The sequence below is a fragment of the Caretta caretta genome, chromosome 1, assembly GCF_965140235.1.
Source record: "Caretta caretta isolate rCarCar2 chromosome 1, rCarCar1.hap1, whole genome shotgun sequence".
NCBI lineage: Eukaryota > Metazoa > Chordata > Testudines > Cheloniidae > Caretta > Caretta caretta.
The window spans coordinates 99,048,261-99,071,348 of record NC_134206.1 but is presented as its reverse complement, the minus strand read 5'-3'; the positions used below and the strand labels follow the sequence as shown (position 1 = coordinate 99,071,348).

At 42.8% G+C, this 23,088-nt stretch overlaps 1 protein-coding gene and 1 long non-coding RNA gene across 3 annotated transcripts in view; one reads left to right on the top strand and one right to left on the bottom strand.

Moving 5' to 3' along the window:
* Positions 1–18,456, bottom strand: part of LOC125638252 (putative RNA-directed DNA polymerase from transposon BS) — a 130,402-nt gene extending 111,946 nt beyond the window's left edge. The window contains exon 1 of the mRNA XM_048853772.2: positions 18,029–18,456. The gene's annotated coding sequence lies outside the window, so the exon portion shown is untranslated. The remainder of the gene's footprint in view (positions 1–18,028) is intronic.
* Positions 7,259–22,545, top strand: LOC125638264 (uncharacterized). 2 transcript variants are annotated; one of them, XR_007357181.2, is made up of 3 exons: positions 7,259–7,301; positions 14,798–14,842; positions 21,659–22,545. It is a non-coding gene; the product is annotated as an uncharacterized LOC125638264 (long non-coding RNA). The 2 variants fall into 2 exon arrangements; XR_007357183.2 differs by lacking the exon at positions 7,259–7,301 and adding an exon at positions 10,724–10,833.
* The last annotated feature ends 543 nt before the right edge of the window (positions 22,546–23,088 follow it).

Here is a 23,088-nt window from a genome sequence, read left to right as displayed (position 1 = left end):
ACCTACAAGCCCCCCATTACTACTAAGGGTAATCTATATTTCAATGTAAGTGCGGAGTTCAAATGCAGGCCCCCCTTCTATCTACATACAAATCACACTTAACCCAGGGTCCCAGGACCCCATGGTGTTAGCCCTTCTTCTGTGAAGTAAAACCTACTCTTAACTGTCTCGGGCTATCTGCAGTATCCTACCCCACTCCGCACCTATCAATGGTGTTTTAGTTAGTTAAGATGCAGGCAGGTTAAGGTTGCAAACAACAGAATGGTGTTTATTGAGATACACAACAACAAACTAGGACTCCCTGCAACTAAGATAACACAAAGAATAACTGCTTGGTTGTTAACACAGATGATGGAAGTGGGGATGAACCCAAAGCCCAAACCTTTACCCAGTGGGATTTTACAGAAATAAGAGAGAAGGACAATACCATGTCTTGCAGACACTGGACAGGAGAACAGGAACACACATGGGAGCCAGGACCTCAGGGACAGGTGCCAGGAACAGGAACACAACAGGAATCAGACCTCAGGAACTTCGATGACAGGTAAGTAGATCTTCAGTATGGTGTCTTCTGTCTTCTGTTCTTGATCTCGTCATCATGCACGCTGAATGCAAACACTGTCTCATGTGATGGTGGAGGTAAGTTAAGGGAACCTTGGTAGGTGTTCCTCGTTCACCTTACGTCCTATTCCCTCAGGGCTCTAGCTAATAGCAAGGCTGGTACACTGTGGGAGGTCACCTATGCCTCAGTGGGATGACCTGCCTTCACATGATCCAGAGACACAGAATACCCCTCAGAGTGTGAACACTCCCTTATATACATTCCCTTTTGCTAGGCAGATTTTACTGACACAAGACACTACCTTTCCCGCCTTTTCCTTGCTTTGGCACCAAATTCGAAAAGAGCGCCAAAGCTGAAAGAGAAGGGGTGCCAAGATGGAGGATAGGTTTCCTTTTACCAATCCAAGATGGCAACTACGTACACTTAATAAATTGAACCTTTTCTACCCAACAATGGCAGTGGAGTTTCTGAGTCTGAGTCAAGCTGGGACCTAGGGTTAAAGCCCTGTTGCACTTCAGTATAGACACAGCCCCACTGAACTCATGCTCTGGGAGTCCACCAAAAGTATCCCACAATCCCATGGGCTGACTTTCTTTGTCCTCTGGACAGTCAAGTTTGGTGGACAGTCAAGTTTTAGCACATTGTAGCACAAACAAAGGGCTAGAGCAGCCACATTTTGGGAGGGCGCTAGGAAGTCTGGGATCTCAGTGGTTGAACTTGGTTCCTCATAATGCAGTGTAGATGCTGGAGTCCCAGGTTGGGACCCAGGATTCAACAATGCCTAACCTAGGGTTACAAATGAATGTAGGCACTCAAGCCTAGGTTAACAAACCCCAGGTCTGCTAACTTGAGTTCTATTAACCCTGGGATTTCATTGCAGTGTAGACATATCCTAAATCACATTGAGGTCACTTGGTCCCATTCTTTTCTCTTACATCAGCAGGAATCAGGTGTAAGACCACAATTAATTCAGTGGACTTACACCAGTGTAAAAATTGGTGCAAGTGAGGAAAAAAGAAGTGTAAGAGTAAGCCCATACATAAAAGTGTGTATGAGATGTCTGTACATTTGGGGAAGTGATGCAGAGTGACTTAGGAACTGTTCATGTAATCAAGGGGAAATTTATTGTAAAGACTAGAAATTCTCCACTGTGTGCCTCTCCATAAATGAATCTTGCAATTTGCTCTTTAGTAGGACACTGGATTCTCTGACATATTGCTAGAGAAGACTGTCTATTGCAGTGCATGGAATACAGAACTAGAAAAGGAATTATTTGATTCAAAGTGTGTGGTCCTGGATTTAGCAGTGTTGCTAATACCCATTAGTGCTAGAATTGTAAGGCTAAATAGCTCCATATTACACTGAAAATATATTGTGACTATGCCATATGTCTATTCTAGCAATGCATTTGTTGCTAAGAGTGTAGCTTTAACCTGATAGCGTTCATTTCCACTGGAACCTCCATGAAGTCCAAAACTGCAGTGTTCAGACAAAGCAAAGCTGAATCTACAGCTCTATTTGGGTCCCAACAGCAAAATATGCGCTCTTCAAATATATTTGCATGAGCCCTGGTGATGTCTTTTCTGGCACTAGAGACTAGTATCCAGGGTGGGGGTTAGAAATAGGAAAGTCTCTTCAACCCTCCCTTCACTTTAGTGGCAAAATATTAGCAAGTTGCTTCTAGGATCCTCTAAAACCTCCCTCTGTGAGGAGTGTATACTATTAGGAAGCCAAGCAAGAGAGGTATTGGGGAAAGTTCTAGGCAGAAACTCTGCAGAGAAGCAGAATGTAGCTTTATGGATGATACTGTTCCTATTCTAACAAAGTTCCTTGATCAATTCCAAAAGAAAGTGGCCGTGTGATTCTTTAACACTGTCCCATAGCACTCTCCAATACATCACAGGGCTAACCCTAGATAGGACCAAAAAGGTTGATGTATGGCACGAAGATACTACAAGAAAACCAGTTTTCATGAAATTTTCAGCCTAAATGTATTGCCATACAACATGGCAGGGGACATATTTTTTAGAATAAAAAATATTTTGTGGAGCGGACATTGTCAGGTGGTAGCAGCCTGTAACTCTATCAATCCAGCCTGTGAATCCTGAATTTAATTATGGATTTACTTGATCTGTTTGTGGGGGGAAGGAACATACTCGTGATCCGCTAAGAGTCTGGCTGTCATTTAGCAGAATAATCCTTATATTTAATGATAATTCTGGAGCCCTTTTTGAGGGAGAGAGGGGGAAATTAGTTTTTGATTAGAAAGAGTAACATGGGGCACTGTATATCTTCTGAAAAATCCCTGGGGAAAAACATACTGTGAAGAAGATTTTATAAAGGCTCATACAAGGCCAAAATTTCAGCAATTACCAACATTTGCAGGTGCATCTATGTGAGCTCATACCATCTTATTTTTGCATGCCCAAAGCTTGTAACTTCATGACTGACTACCACTGCCATGGGCTAATGCAATATAGGCTAATCTTCACATATGCAAACTGATGCACCTCCACATTTTCGGTGTGCAGTTAAAGATGCACACTGAGAAATTTGCCCTATGATGTCACTACGTTTGCAAGAAATACTGTACAGCTGAAAAAATATTTTTTGAATAAGGAACTGTAACTGAGCATATTCAACATTTCCTGATGCTTCCTTAAAAATAAATATCTTGGCCCTTTCCCCAGTAGGAACATAGAGGAATAGCTTTCTGTGGAATTACAGTAAAAACAGGTAAACATTTCTTAGTATTTGTCAACAGTGGGCAAAAAAATTGTTTTTTACTTAATGGAAGGGTAAATTTAGCACATCAATCACTTGTACAATTTTTTTCTTCCATTTAACCCATCCGACATACTGAATGCATGTATGTAAGTTGTGCTTACATCACCTTTAAAAGCCTAATGATTGGCTCACTTTTATTCCACATGCAGTGAAGGTGGGTTGGGTTATTGCAGGTGGTTGTATTTAGAAAACAAAAAGTGACTCTGGTAAAAGAGTGACTGCAGAGAAACCAAGATCAAGGAAGGCATCCAGATGGACCAGAAACCGATTTTCTCTCCCCCCCCCTTGTCCTTCCCTCTATTACTTTCAGTCAGTTTAATCTCCCTTTATTCTCTAGCATCTCTTTAAAGGGAGAATTGTTTAATTTTTAAAAAGTAAATTTTGCAACTGTCAGCACTGAGTTTTCACAAGGGAATTGTGTCCTATTTTCTAGGCCAAATTTACTTATCACCACCACATTAAATGGTGGTCAGTGCTAAAAACAATTATTCTGATTAGATCTTAACTCACACCTCCTCTGCCAAATTTGACAAGTCGTGTCAAAATCTTTAGCTCATAAAGATGAGCTAATTGCACTTACAAAACAGATTTATTGATTGGATGGACAGAAACATCCTGCGGTCACCTAGCCTCCATATTCCCATAAAATGTTGGAGAAAATTATGAGTGAGGGAACCTCTTAATTTGTGTGGGCTTGAAATGCCACTGCACTCTTGTGGACATGCCACTGCTTGACTTGAATGAAATCAGCATGAAGTACCACTTTTCTGTGTGGTTGATACTTCCGTCGGGGACCCACAGTTGCCTTGCTTTACTATTGCCTTGCTCTACTGCAATGGTTGGACAAGCAGCTTTCCAAATTTTGTTAAAGCTCTCATGAGAAGAGACGTGTCATACCCAGGAAAGGTGCAGGACTGACAGGCCGGAGTATGGCAACCGCCCATTGGCAGATACAGTATGGGCAGAGGCAGTGCAGATTCTTCACACCTTCCTACCCAAGAAGGTGCCTCAGCCCGACGCTGCCGGTATTCTCTCTTGGAAGGGAGGATAGATGCAAATCCATTCAGCTACTGGCTTCCCTCCTGCAATGAGGTTGCCAATCAAGGTCAACAAAGATGCCAGTTAATTAATGGCGGTGGGTTTTGGGATGTGGACTCCTGGCCACCATGAACTCAACTGAAACCAAAATAATTTCACATTGCAACAGGTGGCAATCACCTTCAGACTCTATTGGACATTAGCTGAATTCGAACAGGCAGGCCTAGTGGCTGAGAAGCTCTGCATTCCCAACCCTGTGAGATGGTCCATATCTCTTTGCAAAAGAATTATTAGACAGCCCAAAATTGAAGTTGAAAATTCATTTATCAGCTTCAAGATGAATGCCGACAAACTACAACATAAACATTCTCTCCAGTGGGATATTTAGCAAGCAGCCTGGGGGCTGAATTTTTTTTTAAATTAAATTTCAACGTAATTGACAAAACCAATTTAAAATTATATCGCCTTATAAACTAGTGTGCTGTTTGCCATGCTGCTTTGCCTTTATAGACCTCCAAACTTATTTCAGGTAAACTTAATTTTGAGAGTGATTTTTTTCCTCTGTGTAAGTCTTATGATTAAGGCACTGGCCTGAGATTTAGACTATCCCAGCTTTGCCATAGACTCCCCATTGATCTTGGGTGAGTCACTTAATCTTTTGCTGCCTCCACTCCCTATCTGTAAACTGGAGACCGTAATACACACTATCCCCCATCCTTTGTCTCCAGTGTCTACTTAGATTATAAAAACTCTCCTTGGCAGCATCTCCCTTACTGTGTTTGTCTACCACAATGGATCCCCAGCCTTTTGTCACTACTGTAATATAAAATAAACAAGATTTAATTTATTTTGTCAGTGCACAAAATCTTTTATTAGCTGAAATGCTAAAGTCTGAAAAGTGGCTTCAGATCTTCTGCAGCATCATAAGAATTTTTAATATGCATCAGATGCAGCCTATTATAATTGTCTTTACCAGATTTGTCCCTGTCTACAATGAAAGGAGTCTATGGTCCTAGTCCCATTGCATCCCACAGCAAAAACACCCACTGACTTCAATGAGAGTTGAATAAAGGCCCATGCTAGCAGAACTTTCCTACAGAATCATGTCTAAACATGGTTGTTTTCAGGTGATCTAATCATGTGGCTTCTTTGAAACCTAAACGTTACCGTTGCCAGATTGTAACAAAATTTTACTGCTGTGTAATCCTCTTAGAGAGAAATCCCTGGAGCAAAATGCTGGTCTTTTGTGGGTTTTTTTTAAATAATATGTCTCCACCCACTGTCCCCACAAAGTTGGGTTGCATTTTGTGGTGTTTGTTTCTAACTTTTTCCTGAAAAAGAGCTGACTGCAAGAGGCAGCAGGGGCTAGTAGAGGGTACAATGTCTCCCAGCAGGGGCTGGCACGCAACACTCAGCAGTGAGGTGGCTTAATGGCTTTAGAGTTCTAAAGCTAGGAGAATTTCTGCTAATCATACCCTGGGAGCGCAGTCCCAAGAACGGGTACCAATTACAACATGCCTGTTAATTCTTGTTCTCAGAAGTAGGTCGTTTTCTTTTACCTGAACAAACCATACTGAAATGTGCCACTTTGGACAAAGACAGTCAAGAACTTTCCACCCAGTGGCTAGATAGCCTCTCCAGTTTACAGGCTTTACTTTGCTTCAGCTTTAATTTGTGCCCATTATACAGCCCAGCAAACTACCTTTTTCAAATGGTGGCATATGAACAATTTTTTTTGATTAAATCTGCCATCCTTCAGTCAGATCATAACCCTTTTTGGAGGCTTGATACCTCAAATGTGCAGGGCATGCAGATGCAAGGTGAACCACGTGGAAGTAGAATAGACCTATTCCGATTTCTTTCGTGGTAAGTATACACTCTGGGATCTTCCAGGTTTTGAGAGAGAGAAACCCTTACAAGGAAATTAAAAAGAATGTTTAAAGTTGTGAACCCAAACCAACGATTCCCAGATCATTTGCACTGAGGAAGCTGTCCATTACTCATGGCATGATACCTTATTTTATACACAGCATGAAGAACGTAGAGGGAGATTCTGTCCTCACTTTTAAAATTTGCTCACTTTTCCTGTTTTCAATGACCTTGTAAAATATATAAGGCCAGAGCCTCATCTTGTGTAAATCCGTATAGCTGACTAGCTCCATTAGCTAAGGCTCTGGCCCATGTTATTTTAACATAGTCTATAGAATGCATGTTAGAATCTCATATTTTTTGAGTCTCCATGTTCTGTAGCATTCTAGCCCTGTTTCTAGAAAGAAGGGTGTGTGTTTGATGTCCACAAGGCCTTAAATGGCTACTTAGGGCTAGATAGGCCTATGGCAGACATATGTTTGAGTGAAGGCAAGAGAACCCAAGGAGTTTCTACTCATACTCCTGGTGTGTAGGGATGGTGTATAGCACTATTAGAAGCCACATAGGCTGGGGCAAAGGCAAGGCCATGTCTTCAACTCCCTTCCACCGTGGACAACAGAGTGCACTGGAGAGATAAAGAGAGTAACTCACAATCAGGGTGACCAGACATCCCATTTTTAAAGGGACAGTCCCTTATTTAAGCCCTCCTGCAAGCGTCCTCACTTTTTCTTAAAAACGGGCAAATTGTCCTGTATTTTCTGTCTCCCTCCATCCCCATCAGTACTGACGGTTCCTGCTGCTGGCTGGATCCCTGCTCGCCAGATGCCCATCCACCAGCAGTGAGTTGCGGGGGGTCCAGTGGCTGACGATGGGTGTGGGTGTGCAAGGCTGGTAGTGGGGCGAAGCTGCAGCATGCAGGGCCAGCCACTTCCCTTACTGGTCTGTCAGCATAGCCCCTGCTGCGTGCTGGCTCTCAGCCAGCAAAACCCTGCCCCCGTCCTGTTTCCTGCTAGCACTGGCTGCACGGTGCGAGCTGCGGTGGCTGGTGAGTGCGGGCAGGCAGCAGGTGGCAGTCGGTTACATGTTGCCTCTGCTGCCCACCCATCTGCCCTTTACGTGCCCCCCCTCTTGCTGTCCTCTCCCTGCTTTGCCCCATCACCCCCCAGCCCCGCTGCTCCTCCATATCGCCCCCGGCGGGGTGCATCCCACTCCCAGCACTGTGCGGAGAACCAGCCCTCGATTGGAGTGCTCAGCTTACCAACAGCCTGGCCGGCAGGCTCCTTCCTTCCTCCACTGCCTCTGGCTGAGGTGATGCCTCAGGAAATCCCAAGACCCCTCAGCCCAGGGCGCTGGCCAGGAGGAGCCGAGCCCTGCATGTGCCAAAAGCCCTGCACAGCACTGGCACGGGGAAGCCTCTCCGCCCCTCAGCTCAGCTCTGGAGTGGTGGGGGGAGGGGGAAAAGCGATTTCCAGCCTGTTTGGGCCCTGACCCTGCAGGCTCCACAGCAGCCCCCCAGGCAGGGGCTTAGCACCCTCTTCACCTGCCCTGCGCCCTGCCCACAGGGAGCGCGGGGCTGCTCCGTCCCCTAGGCACCCTCTCCTGCTGAGCCACCTCTCTGGTCGGGCTCGCTGAAGCCCCAGCAGTCAGGTTCCCAGGGCCTTGGTGCACAATGCCTCTTTAGGGCTTAACCCCTTCCTGCCTGCACTGGAGCCAGAGGTGGCCAGGTTAGGTCGGTGGCCAGCAGCAGCCTGGAGGTGTTAGCTGCCTTTCGACAATGTGCGGGCAGGAAGGGGCAAGCTGCTTCCAGCTATGAGCGGGCGGGGGGAGGGAAGAGATGAGCTCTGCAAAGACATGGACCACGTCATCCCTTCCTCCCTGTGGCTGGAAGCAGCTCCCCATCCCTTCCCTCCTGCACAGTGCTGAAAAGCTGCTGCTGGCCATATTCTGGTGTGAACCCTGGCAGAAATATGGAGGCAGGGGGGAAAGCATGTGACCCCATGTGTTGCCTCGGGAAGGCATGGCACCAGGTACCAGGAGATGTGAGTCCATTCTGGGGGCCCAGCCAGCCATGGATGGCGAAGAGCAATGGGCAGGAGGGTTGGGTCAGTTGGTCCACTCCCGTGTGAGAGAGGTGTATGGGAGCGCGTGTGTGTGTGACCTCTCCCCGTGTGAGCCCTAAAGCCTTAAAGATAAGAAGGTAAATTAAAAGAATCCAACTACTCAGTATTTCTTTTTAACAGGGGTTCAGTCAACTTGATGCTAATTTGAACGTTTGTACTGCATAGTTCTGATTGATTGCTATTCAACTCACTTGAATATGAATAATTTTACCAGGTGTCCCATATTCAGCATAGGGAAATATGGTCACCCTACTCACAATAAACCCTGTAAAAGGGCTGAATGAAATAGAAACAGGTGCTGCCAGATGCACTTCCAGAGATGTTGAGTCTATCTCAGATACAATGTGTCTGGGCACTGCTGCTGATGAGTAGATCTTCTTTATAATACAGTCAGTGACTTATAGCCACTATCTAAACCTTTATATGTTACTACTATGCAACACTGACAAGTGACTACATTGAAGAACTTCTTACAGTGCAATGTTAAATCAAAGTCTTTTGTCAGTGTCTTTAATAGCTGTCCAGGTGGATGTTAGCAATTCCATTTTGCAACATTATGATTATTAGATTTATTCTTAGTTTTTCCATTGTAGTTTTATTTTATTTCATAGCTGGGAGTTGGTCTTTGTTAGTTAATAGCATGTTACATTCGGTTGTATTTACATTCTTTTGGGGGACTAATATATAAATAAAGGAATAGGGGATAACCCCCAAGTCCTGGCCAAAATTCCTTCCTTCCCTCAATATTTAAAGAAAAGCTTCTAATGTTCAGGTGTACCAAAAGTGGAAAGATAATTATAGTAGTCCACACTAAAGGTGCCCTATTGCTGCAGATTGGGCTTACTCATAGAAATGTAGGTCTGGAAGGAACCTCAAAAGGTCATCAAGTCCAGTCCTCCATGTTGATGAGGCAGGACCAAGTATACCTAGACCATCCATGACAGGTGCTTGTCCAACCTGTTCTTTTAAACCTTCAGTGACAGAGATTCCACAACCTCCGTTGGAAGCCTATTCCAGTACTTGACTATCCTTATAGTTAGAAAGTTTTTCCTAATATCTAATCTAAAGCTACCTTGCTGCAAACTAAACCAATTACTTTTTGTTCTGCGCTCCAGTGCACATGGAGAACAATTGATCATCATTTTTATAACAACCTTTTACATATTTGAAGACTTATCATGCCCCTCCCTTTTCTAGACTAAACGTGCCTAATTCTTTCAACCTTTCCTTGTAGGTCATGTCTTCCAAACCTCTTATCATTTTTGTTGCTCTCCTTTGGGTTTTTTTCCAATTTGTTGATGTTATGTTCACAGCTGGGGGCACAGCCAGAATTTTTCTTAGGCGAGGACCAAGGTTACCTGCCTGTCTGCCCCAAATTTGAGTGGTGTTCTGATCCCATGTGGCAGGTCACATCACCACGTAATCAAATTTTGGTCCACACCTCTGTTGTGATGGTGGGGGTGGGCAGCTGGGTCATAGCTGAGTGAGTGACATTGCATCCTGGCATATGGGATCACAAGGCAACTCACTAAAATTTGGCCTGGCTGCCTTGCTGTTGGGTCAAGGGCCAACACTGTTCATGGCATACACACAGGAAAGTTATAAAAAAAACCAAACATGCTTGCTGGAAGGTTGCAATGTAACACTATTTTATTTCTTCAGATTCACAACGGTAACTCAGAAGAACCCAAACACACAGTTGCTTAGACAACACAGCTGGGGCTCTGTACAATGCGTGGTTGAGAGTGGGGTGGGCTTGAGAGTCCAAGCTCCAGTTCGAGGTGCGGCATCTGAGAAACGTTTACACAGCTCTTTTTAGTGTGGTATCACAAGCCCTGCGAGCATGAGCCTGTGTACCCGGGCTGGGAGGCTCACTCCCAGACCCATTGTAGACATACTCCAAACCCGCCCATCTTGGTGTCATCCACATATTTTATTGCATACTCTCCACTCCATTATCCAAGTCTTTAACGAACATATTGAATAAATACCAGACCCAAGACAGACCCCACTTGATATGTTCTCCCATTGGACAGCAAACCATTGACAGCTATTCTTTGAGTAAGGAATTTCAACCAGCTGTGAACCCACCCTCTGGTGATTTAAGCTACACCACATATCCTTAGTTTGCTTGTGAGACTGTCATGTGGATGTGAGTCAAAAGCCTTACTACTGAAGTACAGATATATCACATCTAACACTTGCCCCTATCCACTAGGCCCCTAACCCTGTCAAAGAAGGAAATTAGACTGGTTTGGCATGATTTGTTCTTGACAGATCAATGTTGGCCTCTCCTGATGTGAACAAACTGATTGTATAATAATTTATTTCTTTTTAAAGACAGATTATGTCTGCCGTCCTCCAGTCCTCTGGGATCTCACCCATCCTTCATCAGGACTTAAGACACTTGGGCAAAGTCCTGCAAAGACTTGACTTCAATAGGACTGCCCACAGCATGTAAGAACATAAGAATGGTCATACTGGGTCAGTCCTAAGGTCCATCTGGCCCAGTATCCTGTTTTCCAGCAGTGGCTAATACCAGGTGCTTCAGAGGGAATGAATAGAATAGGTAATCATGAAGTGATCCATCCCATTGCCTAAATTCCCTCTAAGCTGTGTGGTTGCTCAGCTGCCTATGAAGCCCCATGCAGGGGCTCAGGGCTGTGTCAGGGAAAGATGCCTCTCCCCCAGCATGGACCTGTGGTGGCAGGAAGAGGCACCCCTCCCCGCCGGCCCCTGTGCGGACTTGCCGTGGCCAGGGGAGAGGCGCCTCTCCCCTGGCCCAAACATAGACCTGCCCCGGACTTGCCGCTGCCAGGAGAGAGGAGCCCCTCCCTTGGCCCGACCCAGACCCAGGCCCACCAGAGCTGCTGTGAGCTGCCCCTGCCCCTGCTGCTGAGGTGAGAAAGGGCTGGGGGGAGTCCTCTCTCCCCACCACAGTCCTGCGGTAGCCTGCATCCCCAAACCCCTCATCCCCAGCCCCACCCCAGAGCCCACACCCTCTGCACCCCAAGCCTCTGCCCCAGCCCTGAGCCCCCTCCTTTACCCCAGTCCCCTCATCCCCAGCCCCACCCCAGAACCTTCACCCCTAGCTAGAGCTCTCACCTCCTGCATCCAACCCTCTGCCCCAGGCCTGAGCCCTCTCCCGCACCCCAAACCTCTCATCCCCAGCTCCACCCCAGAGCCCTCATCCCTCCACACACCTTTGCCCCATCCCTGAGCCCCCTCCTACACTCCGAACCCCTCGGCACCATCCCCACCACATGAATGTTATGTGCGCCAATATGGAGGTGATGTGTCACACATCACCTCCATATTGGTGCACATAACAAAATTCATTCAGCACATGGATGTAAAAAATTAGAGGGAACACTACCTGTCGCCCATTCCCAGCTTCTGGCAAACAGAGGCTAGGGACACCATCCCTGCCCTTATGTTTGTTTTAAGCCTGTTGCCTATTGATTTCATTTGGTGACCCCTAGTTCTTGTGTTATACGGAGTAAATAACACTTCCTTATTTACTTTCTTCACACCAGTCATGATTTTATAGACCTCTGTCATATCCCCCCTTAATCTTTTCCAAGCTGAAAAGTCCCAGTCTTAATCTTTCTTCATATGGAAGCTGTTCCATACCCCTAAGCATTTTTATTGCCATTTTCTGTAACTTTTCCATCTTTTTTGAGATGGGGTGACTACATCTTCGCTCAGTTTTCAAGATGTGGGTGTACCCTGGATTTATATAGAGGCATTATGATATTTTCTGTCTTATTATCTATTCCTTTCCTAATGATTCCCAACATTCTGTTAGCATTTTTGACTACCGCTTGACACTGAGCGGATGTTTGCAGAGAACTATCCACAATGACTCCAAGATCTCTTTCTTGAATGGCAACAGCTAATTTAAATCCCATCATTTTATATGTATAATTTACTCCTGGGGGAATTCTGCACCAAAAAATTAAAAATTCTGCAAAATTCTGCATATTTTATTTGTCAAAATACCACAATATATTCATGCTGGTTTCAATTATTTAGGTAATTTATTCAAACTACAATACAATGGATGGAGAATGGGAAGCATTGGAGGAAATCCCCAGAAAGCTTGCCTAATAGTAATGTAGCTAGGTTTGACCCTTTATTTCTAGTTATTAGTCAACAAATATATGCAACCATATGCTCAGTGTTACATCATAGGCAACTGAAGAACAAGTGAGGGCTCGGAAATTTATATTGGCTCCAGAAATGTCAGTAACAAACAGTTCATGGAGCACATTTTGATAAGAAATATTTTCAGTCCAAAAATTTAGACCAGTTCTAATCACTAAAGCACCATAAGCATTCATAAGGCCATACTGTCCTTTACACAACTCTGATCATGTAAAGGAACCTTAAAACTTTTACACCTGTCTTATGCTCCTGGGGGAATTCACAAAGACAATGGGAACAATTCATTAAGCAGGCAGTCTGCTACATTTTGCTGTGCCTGAGGGGACAGAGCCTGCACCATGCCTACCTCCTCAGACACACACCAAAGGCCATGCCTCTTCATCCCAAGCATTCCACAATAGTGAGCGAGAGGGACAGAATGTCTGGCCATTTATTCCTACCCTTTGTTTCCTATCTTTTAACCAGTTACTGATCCATGAGAGGACCTTTCCTCTTATCCCATGACAGCTTACTTTGCTTAAGAGTCTTTGGTGAGGGACCTGGTCAAAGTCTTTCTGAAAATCTAAGTACACTATATCCACTGGATCTCCCTGGTCCACATGCTTGTTGATCCCCTCAAAGAATTCTAGTATACTGGCCAGGCATGATTCCCCTTTACAAAAACCATGTTAACTCTTCCCCAACAGTTTAGGTAAGCAGAAGTCTTTGTCGGATCAGGACCTGGGTGTGCTCAGGAGGTGTCAAGGACACAGGGTATGGGCTTTAACCAGGCCACAACTTTAGTCAAATTACATCCAAGGTTCCCATCGGGGGACAGCCCACAGTCACTCATGCCCCATTGATCCTTTGACAATTCTTGGGATGTTCCCATCACAGGGGAGCCAATCAGCAGACTAGGAAGTTCTCTGGGCACTTCCACCTGCACACTGAGACAGTCTTTAAAATAGCAAGAGAGAGCTGGCTGAAGTTGTTCAAACAGGTGCTTTTGCCAGAGTTCTGAAAGTGGAGGTACTCCTGTGAATTGTCAGCTTTGCTGCTGCTTTTGCTGTTAATCCACCCCTGGATAGGGTGAAGTCAGGCACCATGTGTGTAATGTAAATAAAAATACGTTTGCAAAGGCTTGAGTCTGTATCTAATAATTTTTCTCCCTCCCAGAGCATCCAAATTCCAAACCCTTCTTTGCTACTGGGAAGGCGAGACATGCTACTGGGAAGGCGAGCTGGTGCTGAGTGCATAATGGCAGCTGTATTTGCCATTGTACCATGAGCAGCTAAGTCATCACTTGGCAAAAGATCTTTTAGGTACCTTGGGCCAAGCTTTCCAGTTACACACCAGTGCAAGACCTTGGTTGCAGAGATGTTTGATCAGTGTAACTCATGAGGCTCTGGCCCTTTGAACTTAATTGCTATACCAGATCAAATTCTGCTGCTAACAGACACTGTAAAGAAATCACAACAGTTCCAGCAGTGTAGAGATCTACTTTAACACAGAACCGTCAGCTTAGGCAATATATTGTGCATGATGGCCAAAAAGGTGATCACATCATTGAATATTAGACACTTAGTGAAGTCTTGTGTCTCTGATCCCCTTGGGATGTGACTATCCATTGTTATATCCTACTAAGTATTCATACTGAGATTGCAGAAACTCTTTGTAACAAGGACAAAACGTATACTATATTTCTTCAGCTAAAGGGAGATGAAGTTGTCAATTTATAATGTTGAATTGCAGCTTCAGCTAAGCCTGGTGGTGTACAGAGCTTAATCCATCCCCTTTAAGGGGTTATTTAGAACATCTGCTTCATTTTGAGGAGATTTTCCAAATCTCCTCAAATGATGCAGAAAAATTTTATGCATTGAAGGATTTGATTTCTTATCTTTTTGAACTAAAAGCTTTGGAGATGTAGTTATTTTAATGTTTTTCAAATTAAAAAATCAATATACTTGTTTGCCTTATCAATAAAAGGATTAGTGACTTCCTCAGATGATAAACTGTATAATAAAGTAATATAAATGAACAGGATAGCATTTTATAGCATTGCCAGTAGCAGGTGCCCCGTTCAACAGAAGAGATTTCTAGTAGGTTGGAAACTGTATTTTAGCCAGCTTGAATATCATTAAGACTGGTGTGGTGTTCTTTTTTTGGAAGCCTCCTTCATTGATTTTTCATTTATGTATTCATTAGACTGAAAGCCTACAAAGTGCAGTTGTTAATTACCATCAGTGGTCTGTCTCTGAGCTCCTTTATATTTCAGGCTAGAAGATGATAATTCTGCCGAGTACCTGGAAGACTGAGACTGGTAAATACTAGCCTTTTGATTTTCTCTTCACTCCATCTCTTTCAGATCTTTTGTAAGGAAACAAGAGCATGCACCCGGGAGATTATGTTCACATTGGTATAGCTCAAAAAAAAATTGGGGGGGAATAATTTTCTTTATGACAGGATGTCATGTTCCCTCCTTTTGCTTACTAAGTTCTATAGTTAGTGAATGTGATGCAGCACGTGCAGGTATTTTGTGGTGTTGGCAATTATGCCAAAGAAGCAAGGTAACAGAGAGTTGGCTTTGTTTAAAAAACAAAACAAAAAACCCCACAGCTGATTCTGATGTCAAGTTCGCTACTTGTTTTAAAGTCATAGCTAAATATGATCGTAGAACTGAAGGGACCTCGAGGGTCATCTAGTCCAGCCCCCTGAGCGGAGGCAGGACCAAATATACCAGGCCATCCCTGACAGGTGTTTGTTTAACCTATACTTAAAAACCTCAAATAGGGATTCCACAACCTCCCTTGGAAGCCTTTTCCAGCACTGAACTATCCTTATAGTTAGAAAGTTTCCTAATATCTAACCTAAAATCTTCTTTGCTGAAGATTAAGCCCATTACTTCTTGTCCTACCTTCAGTGGACATGGAGAACAACTGATCACCGTCCTCTTTCTAACAGCCCTTAACGTATTTGAAGATTGTGGTCAGGTCCCTCCTCAGTCTTCCTTTCTCGAGACTAAACATGCCCAGTTTTTTTTAACCCTTTCCTCACAGCTCAGGTTTTGTAAACCTTTTATAGCTTTTGTTTCCCTCTTCTGGACTATCTCCAGTTTGTCCAGATCTTTCTTAAAGCATGGTGCCTGATGCTGGCACACAGTTCTTCAGCTGAAGCCTCACCAGTACCAAGTAGAGCAGAACAACTACCTCCTGTGTTATGCATACAACCTCCCTGTCAATACTTTCCAAAATTACAATCGTCTTTTTCGGAACTGCCTCACACTGTTGACTCATTTAATTTGTTATCCACTATAACCCCGAGATCCTTTACAACAATACTATCACCTGGCCACTGATTTTTTTATTCCTAGGTGTAGTACTTTGCTCTTGCCTTTACTGAATTTCATCTTGTTGATCTCAGAACAGTTTTCCAATTTGTCAAATTTTTAATTCTAAACCTGTCCTCCAAAGTGCTTGCAATCTTTTCCAGTTTGGCATCATCCACAGATTTTAAAAGCACACTCTCCACACCATTAATCAAGAGTCATTAATGAATTATAATCACTATGAAATTGTGAATTTTGCTAAAAGGTATCTCAATTAAAAACCAAAAATCAAAACATCAAGGAACCATGAGTACATAGCAAAACATTTATAACAAGCGCAACCTGATCTTTTGTCAGAAAGTAACACAATATTAAAGTATTGAAGGCCCAGCTAAAAGCCATAAAGGCCACAGGTCTGCCTCTGTGGAAATGTGGGGCTCCTTAGGGTGCAGCACATAAGTGGTACTCCCAGGAGACAGGTTAGAGGCCCGGCTGTAGACCAGACCCTGTGAACCCATGACGGGTTTCTCTGTCTCTCTTGGAGAAGCTGTCCCACCTTGTGAAAAGAATTAACTATTCTGTGAGAGAGACTGGCTCTCTCAGGAGGTGAGAGAGCAGAAATCTTGAAAAATTCTCACAGCATGGAAGGACCGTTTCCCACCCAACTCTACTCTCTACTACTGCAGGTGCCCCATTTCCTGTTAGAGATGCGCACAAAACTGAGATCTTGACTGCTTGTGATTAGAAAGAACCAGTGGCACTTTCTGCTCCATAGAGCGCTGGTGCTGGTCTCCCAGCCAAATCCCAAAATCAGTAACTGCATTCTGGTGATGGGATAGTATTCTTCATTTCCTGCCCGAGATGTCTGCTATGCGACTTTCACACATTTAAACAGTGGCACTCCACTGGTGGCTGCTTTTCAATGGTGGAGAAAGTGATTGCTGCATTTGCAAAGCATTTTGGGTTCCTCCAGGTTGAAATATATAATGACATTTTAATTGGTTCACTTTGCTGCCATGTACTTGCCCATTTTTTTAAAAAAGAGATTGCTTTAAAAAAAAAAAAGTTCCTTTTCCAGTTGGAAACAGGAGATCTGAAAACTGGGGCCTTCACGACATTTTTCATTTCAAATAGATCTTGTATTGTACATTCATGCCTACCAGCAAGGAATCTCTAGGACAGGCTAGGACGAAACTGTAAGGCATTTACAAACTGATGCTTTATTTTTTTAATAATACTTTGCACTTGTAGTCCCTTCCATCCAAGATCTCAAAGCTGCTAAAGCCTTGAGCTGCTGCTGTTATATACATGAAGCGTGAAAGACGATTAGAATTTATCAAGTAAAAAAGTTACTATGCATGTCTATCTTTGAAAAATGAATGTTAAAATTATGTCAACATCCATTTTATTATGCACAATGTTTTTTGCAAAAAACACTATTTTTCTGTATAGTATAAAGCAAAATGTACTGAGTTATTCAAGAGGTCTATTTTATACAGAAATTATACATTTAACAAATAACAGTAATTAATAAGGACTCAATCCTGCAAGATGCTGGGCACTCTTAACTGCCACAGGAGTGAAGGGTGTTCAGCACTTCACAGGACTGAGCCCTCAGTGTCCATATGACTCTTAAATTCAAGAAGTGCATATACTCTAGTGCTGCAGTTACATATATGTGTAGAGAGCTGTGGAGACTTTGACAGTTGGTCACAGGATGTTCTGCATGCTAACACGAATCCAGGACACTGTACCGGCTGCCTGAATGTAGGTAGGAGGATCAATATGTTTTGCGGAAAAGGCGATTAATCTAGAGCAACAAGCTATTTACAGTGGTGCCAATCACAGGAGGTGAGAAGAATATGTCCTGACGTACAGGATTGTCAAAATTTGTAAATGTATAACGATAAGCCTGTCAGACTGTGCCCTTATGCTGATGGACTTGATGAAACACTTTTAAATGTGGCTACATTATAATTAGAATATTTTTTCCCTGAATAGAAATGACAATCTCAGACAGCATTGCATTTTGCTTATCACAGTTATTCCCCCAGCACTGGTCATTACCAATTCACCATATCATTTACACACTTGAGAGAAAAGTAATTGAAACAAACAGAATATCCTGAGTCTCAACTGGCTGCATAGCCTAGATAACCGAAGATGGACTCGAATCTTTACCTTATGAGTGAAGCCATATTCTGTAGGCTGAGGTGTTTCAGTTTCTGCATACGACAGCTCATGCCTTGTAGTCCTTGAAGTCACCTTGCTGCTTCACTCTACAGCTTTGTAAAGTGCTGCAGTACAGTTTGTTACTACGTGGGGAACAAAACGCAACACAGTATTTTAAGAAGGGTTTCGTTTTTACCAGTGAGTGGATCATCATCATCATCATCACAATTTTAATTTGGTTTTCGTATGTACTGGCTTTGCCAATAGCACTCCATATAGGAGCAGACGGCTTATTTTGCATCATTGCTGCACAAGGTCTAGACAAGTTTAGAAGGCAGACGACTATTCTTTGTGTTTCCAGTTAAAGTCTCTATTTTTGTGGACATGTTTTTAAGTTAATTCTGACTGCAATCCAAATAGTTCCAAACAACTGTCTGTGAGGCCCTCAAGTAGTGAGTCAACCTATTCATAATTACCCCCCCCCATGATTTTACCATCAAGAAATGCACATGATTAAAGTGAATAATTATTTATTTTAGTAACCCTTGCACCATCCAGGCTACTGTTCGTTACCCACTCTCAAAGCATCATGTCTAAATTTAGGTCCTATCCTTCAGATATTACCATCAGTTGTCCCACTGATATCAGGGATTGTTTCTGGGAGTGCACAGTGTTTCAACCAACTCCATGCAGCTGCAGGGAGCAGCTCACCTGAAGCCAGTTACTGGATCAGGACCATTAGTTTGTAACCTCGTTAGGCTGTGGACCATGTCCTATTATAAAGGGCCGAGCACATTTTCAAGCAGTAAAGACATTTATTATAATAAATTTAGGTGTCTATGGAATTTTTGCATTAGCTTATATTACTTCAATCCTAGTGTTCCTCATTTTTTTCAGCTTTTGCAAATGACTACTGAGTGAAAGAGAGTTTATAATCTGGTAACTCATTAGCAGTGCTTTCTGGCATCAGACTCCATAAAAGCAACTCACCAACTGCAGATAAGTAAGAACAAGGATGAACCAACATCAGTACTCATTTCTCACACTTCTTGTGCATAAAGAGTAAGACTAGGAATATATAAGAAGCACATTGCTCCCATGTTCAAGGCCTGTTCTGGAGGAGACATGCTCAACCTGCCTGTGAAGAATCCTGTTTTGGGATTTTTTAATTTAAAAAAAGTTATGGCATTATTAAATCAAATAATATATTTGATGACTTATTTGGCCAGCTACAAAACTGGTTAAGCACAGAAAAAACTTGTAGAATAAAATAGTCTATGAATCTTGGTAATATTAATCAAATACGGTATTTAGCAAATAGCATTTAGGTAGATCTAAACATTATAGAGATTACGTTTTAGGTTACTAGGAAAGAAAACTTAAGTCCAAGGTCCTTTAGTGTAGCTTTCTCTGAAATGCATCCATTTCCATGGTCAGGGCCAGCTAGAAAGGAAGCCTTTTACAGTCCCAAAACATGGATGAGAAGATGAGAGGGGGAAAAAAAGGAGGGATTTAAGTTTATTAGAAACTGAGGAATATTTTGGAGGAAGAACGAACCTAAACCAAAAGGGATGGGCTCTACCAAGAGTAGAACCAAACTGCTGGCACAGAAAACTGACAGGGTTAGTAAAGAGGAGGCCATATTGATAGCAGATGAGTTTCACTGTTGACCAAAGCCAGGGGAAGAAAAAAATTGAACTATTCATACCTATTGTTGGGTTCTAAATTAACTCTAACCCCTCAGAGGAGACCATGGCGTCTTCATGGACAGCTCAATGAAAACCTCTCTCTGGGTGCAGTGGAAGTTAAAAGACAAACAAAGTTAATACGTATAAAGCTTGGGATAGGAAATACTGACAATATTATATTGTCGTTATATAAATCTTGCCTGAAATACTCTATTGAGTTCTGTTCACCCAACATCAGTAAGAAGAAGGGTTCAGAAATGGGTGAAGAAAGTGGGTAAGGGGTACCAAGAGACTTCTGTATTTAGAGAAATTAAGATTGAGACTGCTTAGTTTAGAGAAAATAATAATTGAGAGCACGAGAGGTAGTGAATACAAAATAGAGGCAGAGAGGAAGGACTGTCCAATGGTTAGAGCATTGTTCTGGCACTCCAGAGACCCTGCTTCAAGTTCCTGCTCTGCTACAGCCTTCTTGGGCAAAGCACTGAGACTGTATGCTGGAAATGGAAATTCCAGCTGGAGGAGTCACACCCTGATCAGACCTTGCACAGGCCCCATGCTAAACAATGGTAGCATGATGGGCTAGCCATCTGAGTATGTACCTATCGTTTCAGATGGGATTGAACTTCTGGCATGTAACCGATGCTGCTGTTTCTTGCTACACTACTATTTTGAGCATGCAAATATACGTCCGTTTCCTCAAGAATAATATTGTACCTGCAGCTCAAAGTGTAGATATAGGCTCTCTGTGGCTCAGTTCCCCCATCTCTAGTAGTACTTCCCTGTCACAGGAATGTTGTGAAAATAAAATACTTTGAAGATTGAGAGTTATAATGGAAGGCATATAAGCATCTACACTGGACAGAGAAGGTAAATTGGATGCTTCTATTTACCCCATCATCAAAACAGGAACAAGGGAACATTCAATGGAGCCGAAAGGCAACAAGTTTAGCATCAAGACATTTTTACACAAGGAATAATTACATTGTGGAACTCACTGCCATAAGACATCAGTGAAGCAGGATTCAGAAAAGGAACAGACATTTATATGGACGGTTAAATTGTTTCTATCCTATCTAATGTAAGAAGGGATATAAATCCTCGTGCGTCAGGGCATGGTCCACGCACTTGTAGGTTTAGGAAGAAACTATCCCTATTGACAAGATTATTCCATGGTTGTCTACTGTGTGTAGTTTCTTGAACCTTGCTTCTAGATACTGTCAGAGACAGGATCTTGGACTAAATGGATTAATTAGTTGGTGTTCCTATCTCAGTTATTCCACTGGAAATCCCAAGTCGCTCTGTGGGGTTCAGTTGAGTTGGTAGGGATATCTTCCAGTGCACCTAAAATCTGGCTTACTGCATTTAAATAGTTTAGTAAGAAGTAAGTTGCCTGTAAGGCTGCTCGAGCAACACCTCTCCTGTGCTGCCGCTGTCAGCCGTTAGAGGGTAGAATAATTAACACCAGGCAGAAGGAAGAAAGGAAAGGCTAGATCCTGCCACTGGCGTCACATGGGCACATCTCTGCACTTGCATGGAGTCCCATTCAAGTTGTGGAGTTCTGCCTGGTGGAGGTAGCCCGGTGGGAATAGCTTGTAAATGCGGTGTCTCAGTTCAGTGCTTTATGTTCAGTTGCTTTATTGAGAACTTCAGCTCAGTATTTGTAACTGTTTGGACATTTACCATTATGAGATTTTATTGCTTCTTTCAGATAAGACCTAATTCCTTTATATTTAAAAAATTTGTATTTTTAAAATGTGCTTTTAAACAATCAAGTTGAGTAGTTTTGCAAACTTGTGAACTGTATTAATCATTTTGCCAGCATCAGACTTTTTTCAGCTCTTCTCTCACCGTCAAAGAATTTGACAAACAACCATAACTGAAATGATTCATGTGTCTAGATGGTAGAATACGTACAACATGCTATGCTAATGACTATCATGTTTACTTTTAGGATGTTTAATCAATCTGGCTGGTTTCAGCGATATTTTCGTCAGACCCACTTGCAGCAAGCTACCTCCGTATTCTGGTTGCCATGGCATAACAATGATTTCTTTACTCCAAAAACCAAACCAAAACATCTTCAACAATGTATTATCCATAAAAAGCCCCAACAAAACAAAAAACTGTTTCTATTCCATCTCCCACATTCTATTATGTGAAACTACTAAAGCTTGGCTCCAGTGTTAGGCCTTAGTACAGTCGCACTCAGAACCACAGTACAGTGCCTTGTCATTACTATTTTAAAATGCTTATTTTATACACAACAAAGCAAAGCACTGAACAAAATAAGTCTGGGCACTTTTTACTATGTTTAAAAAAAATATAACCAACATCACATTGTAATGAAGTGCCATATACTGCAGAATTTATTGCCATCAGTCATAATTCCTCTAGATCTGCATACCCTATCTCGCACATTGGGTAACCTCTACAGCTCTATTGACAGGGATTCAACTTACCCCCTACCCAGATAGCGGAGAGAAAAGAGAAGCTTTTCATGACATCAAGAAGGTTAATAAATCTAGGCTCTGGGAGAGAAAGCAGGAGAAGTCAGACAGATGAGAAGTCAGACAGATCTCTTACTGGTCCCCCAACCACTATCTGTTCCCAGTGCTTTCAATCTGGATCTAATGCATCACTGAATCTGACTGGTGCAGAAGGTGCACAACACCGAAAACACAGAGAACTGTGGATGGTAAAAATGTAACAAAACAGCGGCAAGGTGCACCAGCAGTACAAACAAGGGCACTTGTTAACTCCTGAGGAAGATACAGCAGCAGCAAAGCTGGCCATTCCACAGCAGAATGCCATAATGTACTAGAAAACAAAGTGACAAACCAGATGTGTAATAATAAAATGATATATAAAGGCACAACTGAAAAATGAAGTTGTTACAATGCAAAGAGGTTTTTGAAAAGAGTTTAACACCTTCCAGATTTGCCCTACCAGCTGTAATTTCCAAACTGAAATAATTCTTGCCCTGTTTCTAGAGCCACAAAAAGCAAAATTTTTAAAAAATAAAAATCTCAGCATGGCCATAGCAAGAACTACACATAAACCAACCTCCCTTTATGTCAAAAAGCATGCAGTAAACCAACCACTTTCCTCAAAGAGAAGATAACTGTTCAAATAAGAATATGGAAATTTTGAAGGTTTCAGACAAGCTTCCAAAAGCCTGCACACTTATCTGAACTACCCAAGTGGTCCCACAGCCACCCTATTCTCTCCACCCCACCTCTGCTTTCAGAGTCTATGTGGACTAACTCTCCCCTTACCTGGCTTTCTTTTCATCAGGAAAAGAACAGTACTGATGACCTGCTATTATCAGCTAGCATACCTCCTCAACTCCCACACTGGATTGAGAAAAAAGAAAAGGAGTAC